Source organism: Physella acuta, unplaced genomic scaffold (genome assembly GCF_028476545.2).
Source record: "Physella acuta isolate Inbredline_101_S28 unplaced genomic scaffold, ASM2847654v3 ptg002601l, whole genome shotgun sequence".
In the NCBI taxonomy this organism is placed as follows: Eukaryota; Metazoa; Mollusca; class Gastropoda; family Physidae; genus Physella; species Physella acuta.
The window spans coordinates 5,001-10,000 of NW_026734057.1; the positions used below are offsets into that span (position 1 = coordinate 5,001).

Genomic DNA, 5,000 nt, shown 5'->3' on the forward strand with positions numbered 1-5,000 from the left:
TCGACCGAAGGGACAGTAGTTTTCCGGTCGATAAGACATATCAGCCCGGTATCGCCAAAGTTAATTACGATCGGTCATAATAAACTAAATTTAAAATAAATAAATAACCCAAACGTGTGTATACATCATGTGGTACGTATTCAGTTCTATTCTAACTGGAATATATATTTTAAGAATCAATGAACTTAAGTTTTAAAACCAAACCGAAATCGCGCGAGTCGTCGTTGTAAAACTAGATTTAACAAACGGCTGCGTAATATTAGACTTAAAAATATTATATAATATCCTCTATTGATTAAATAGTGAAAAATAAGCTTCAATGTAGCTTAATCTAGTACAAAATCTAAAAGTTGTGATAAATTAAATTGAAATTAAACACGATAGACTTAAATCTAGAGTTAAGGAATAAAACCGACCCGCGAACCAGCTACTAAATGGTTCGATAAGACTTATCTCAAATACAATCGTTTTCTATCAGTGTTATGCCTTCAATCGATACTTTTTGATGAAATAAATACTTAAATGATTTAATGAATGCATATATACATGTAATTAATGAGTGAAAGTATGTATAAAGTATTAGATAAATTAATAATAAACCGACCCAGCTACTAAATGGTTCGATAAGACTTATCTCAAATACAATCGTTTTCTGTAATTGTTATGCCTTAAATTGATAATTTTTAGTTAAACAAATACTTAACTAATGAAATAAATACATAGATAAATGTATTTAATGAATTAAAGTATGTATAAAGTATTATATAAATTAATAATAAACCGAATCCGACCAAATTTAAATCTAAAACCACGATCGGCGGCGTAATGAAGTGTATCGTAAACCCGTTTTTTTTATAATTTAAAATGTAATGACAGAACTCCCCAAAACAACAATACACATACATATTAGTACTATGGTGAATTGTAGTTGTATTAGGACCGTAATTATAGTTAATTAAGGAACCATTCATTGTCTTCGCTCTGTTATGTACGTCGTCGTTTAATCGACACGGCATATTTGGCTTGAATCTAGAAAAATTCAAACTCTAACCCTAAGGTAGACAGGCAGGGTAAATAAATGTGGGTGATCTCTCATAAAATTGTCTTCTAGGAATTATTTTTATATAGACTATCTTTTCTGTAGAGTTTAAGTGGACAAGCGCGGACGAAATAGAGCGCAAAATTTAAAATGAATTAAAAATTTTCATCAGACCGGAAGTAGGCATAACCTAGGCGCCATGTTTCCGTCGTACAAGTTTTCACCGTTGCAGTCACCGTTTCAATCGCTCTTCGTGTGGACGTGTATTATTTCTAGTCATGTGTTGTGTAGATGATTCGCTTAAGGTAGGTGTTCGGACTTATTTCTTTAATATTAATTAAACCGTATTTGCCTTGTCGGCCTTAAAATAAAGCTATTTTTTTTTCATCGCAATCGAAGTGTTAGATCTAGAATCTAGTTCCCGCCTCCGCTTCGCTAATTCGACTTAATGTAACTATGACACAACTATTAAATCTAGAGTCTCTATTTTAATTAAATAATTAGGAATTCTATCTCTAGATGATATCTAATCTATTCCCACACGTGTGTGCAAGTAGGATTTAACGTCAGAACAGGTGTGGTGGTCTAGGCGTCGCTATTTTTGACGGTAGGAATTTTTTTTTTAAATTCGTAAAATTTTATATAGACTTTATATAGCAATTTACTAAGACCGACCCTAACGCCCAGTAAATATTTAATTACCACATTGTTATGGACACGGTGTATTAGGTAGGGCCGAGGGCTATCCATAGGTACCAATTTTTAAATTTTGTGACAATTAGGAGCCGAGTTATAAAATAAATTTAAAATACTGGTTCTGGTCTTAGACTTTATATAGCAATTTACTAAGACCGACCTTAATACCCATTAATTATTTAATTAGCGCATAGTTATGGACATCCTGTATTAGGTTGGGCCCAGGGCTATCCGTAGGTACCAAGTTTATAATTTTGTGACGATTATTAGTCGAGTTATAAAATAAATAAAAAAAACTGGTTCTGGTTTGCACTACATTTCTTTCTTCTTTAACGGCGGACTCCCGGTCCAGCCCCATGGGTTACCCGTGAGCCGGGGCCTCGTTAGCCTGGACGGCTCCGATGTGACCGCGGATTGTTGTGGCCCGCCTCAGCCCGAGTCGAGATCACCCTTCCGATCGAAGGTGGACGCCATAGGGCGCCCGGGATAGCCCGGGGCGCTGTTCGTCACCCGAGCGCAGGGGCGCCGGGAGACGCCCCCGGTGAAGTTTGGCGGGTGATTCTGGTAGAGCTCCCCACCCCGATCGCAGGACACCCCTCGCCGCCCGCCCAGGTGTCGAGGTGGCCGCGGGGGAACTCGGGGCGTTTTGGCTCCCCCTTGTGCCGGAGCGGCGCCCTCGGTCCCAGAACGCCCCTGGCGGGTGATTCGCATGCCCCCTGGGGTGGGGAACGCGGGTGGGTGGTCGTAAAGCGTGTAACCGCAGTGGGGGCGGCCCCTTAGTCGGGGGCGCCAAAGTTGGCACCCCACCTGGGGCGCCCCCCGGAAGTGTGGCGCCCGCGCGAGTGAGCCCCGTAGATGCGCCCCGACACCCCCGCGCCGCCCCCCGGGTCGCGGCACCCCCGGCGCCCTCCGTGCGGGCTCCCCTCATGGGGCGGCACCCCGGTCCTCCCCGAGACTATGTACCCGATTTTTCGGTTTAACACTAGAGGTATGGGCAGAAATACGGCGGTTAAAACGGTCTGTATCTACTATTGTGGAGGTGAGTGTCGGTGAAGCCTCTATGTGACGCTAGGATCCGCGCTCCCTCGCAGCCAGCGACATGTGCCCGATCTGACCGTGCGTGGCTCAGTCTCCCGACTAGCTTCCCGGTAAAATGCGGGCTCGGCGCGCAGGTCGCGCCAGTGAAGGTAAAAGTACGTGTCCGTAGCGTGAAGCCAGCGGCGACGCGCAGTGCTAACGCAACCAAGCAGTATTGGTGGCTCGATAAAAGTCTCGCACTGGCCCAGCCCTCGGAACGGGCGACGGGTCTGCAAAACGCAGTCGGCTCGATGCAAATCGAGAGATTTCCCGGCGACGCCGTGTTTACGGTGAAGGGGGAAATGTGAGCGGTCCGATGTGAAAAAATCCGGGAATGCCGGGATCCGTTCTCTCGCTAGAGCGTTGTCTCCCGTCCCGCGATGTGTTGTGGAAAAACGTCTCGCAAACGATAGCTATCTGGTTGATCCTGCCAGTAGTCATATGCTTGTCTCAAAGATTAAGCCATGCATGTCTAAGTTCACACTGTCCCATGGTGAAACCGCGAATGGCTCATTAAATCAGTCGAGGTTCCTTAGATGACACGATCCTACTTGGATAACTGTGGCAATTCTAGAGCTAATACATGCAATCGAAGCTCCGACCTTTATCGGGAAGAGCGCTTTTATTAGTTCAAAACCAATCGGCGCGGCCTCGCAAGGGGTTGCGTCGTCCCATTTGGTGACTCTGGATAACTTTGTGCTGATCGCATGGCCTCGCGCCGGCGACGCATCTTTCAAATGTCTGCCCTATCAAATGTCGATGGTACGTGATATGCCTACCATGTTTGTAACGGGTAACGGGGAATCAGGGTTCGATTCCGGAGAGGGAGCATGAGAAACGGCTACCACATCCAAGGAAGGCAGCAGGCGCGCAACTTACCCACTCCCGGCACGGGGAGGTAGTGACGAAAAATAACAATACGGGACTCTTTCGAGGCCCCGTAATTGGAATGAGTACACTTTAAACCCTTTAACGAGGATCTATTGGAGGGCAAGTCTGGTGCCAGCAGCCGCGGTAATTCCAGCTCCAATAGCGTATATTAAAGTTGTTGCAGTTAAAAAGCTCGTAGTTGGATCTCAGGCGCAGGCGGGCGGTCCGGCTCGCGCCGGCTCACTGCCCGTATCTCCTGCCCTACCGTCTGTCGGCTCTCTCCCGCGGGTGCTCTTCACTGAGCGTCCCGGGTGGCCGACGCGTTTACTTTGAAAAAATTAGAGTGTTCAAAGCAGGCCTCGCTGCCTGAATAATGGTGCATGGAATAATGGAATAGGACCTCGGTTCTATTTTGTTGGTTTTCGGAATTGGAGGTAATGATTAACAGGGACAAACGGGGGCATTCGTATTGCTGCGTTAGAGGTGAAATTCTTGGATCGCAGCAAGACGAACTACTGCGAAAGCATTTGTCAAGAATGTTTTCATTAGTCAAGAACGAAAGTCAGAGGCGCGAAGACGATCAGATACCGTCGTAGTTCTGACCATAAACTATGCCACCTGGCCATCCGCAGGAGTTGCTTCGATGACTCTGCGGGCGGCCTCCGGGAAACCAAAGGTTTTGGGTTCCGGGGGAAGTATGGTTGCAAAGCTGAAACTTAAAGGAATTGACGGAAGGGCACCACCAGGAGTGGAGCCTGCGGCTTAATTTGACTCAACACGGGAAAACTCACCCGGTCCGGACACTGTAAGGATTGACAGATTGATAGCTCTTTCTTGATTCGGTGGGTGGTGGTGCATGGCCGTTCTTAGTTGGTGGAGCGATTTGTCTGGTTAATTCCGATAACGAACGAGACTCTAGCCTATTAAATAGTTCGCCGGTTCCTCGATGCGCCGGCGCAACTTCTTAGAGGGACGAGTGGCGTTTAGCCACACGAGATTGAGCAATAACAGGTCTGTGATGCCCTTAGATGTCCGGGGCCGCACGCGCGCTACACTGAAGAAATCAGCGTGGATGCCTCCCTGGCCCGAAAGGGCTGGGAAACCCGTTGAATCTTCTTCGTGCTAGGGATTGGGGCTTGTAATTGTTCCCCATGAACGAGGAATTCCCAGTAAGCGCGAGTCATAAGCTCGCGTTGATTACGTCCCTGCCCTTTGTACACACCGCCCGTCGCTACTATCGATTGAGCGGTTCAGTGAGGGCCTCGGATTGGTCTCGGTCTGGCACGCAAGTGCCGGCACCGTTGGCCGAGAAGACGCT

The 5,000-nt window shown here is 46.9% G+C and overlaps 1 non-coding gene across 1 annotated transcript in view; it reads left to right on the top strand.

Annotated features, from left to right (window-relative positions):
- The first annotated feature begins 3,226 nt into the window (after positions 1-3,226).
- LOC131933701 (small subunit ribosomal RNA) overlaps positions 3,227-5,000 on the top strand; it is a 1,846-nt gene continuing 72 nt past the window's right edge. Inside the window, exon 1 of the ribosomal RNA XR_009385155.1 lies at positions 3,227-5,000. This exon is cut by the window's right edge and continues 72 nt beyond it. This is a non-coding gene — a ribosomal RNA (small subunit ribosomal RNA).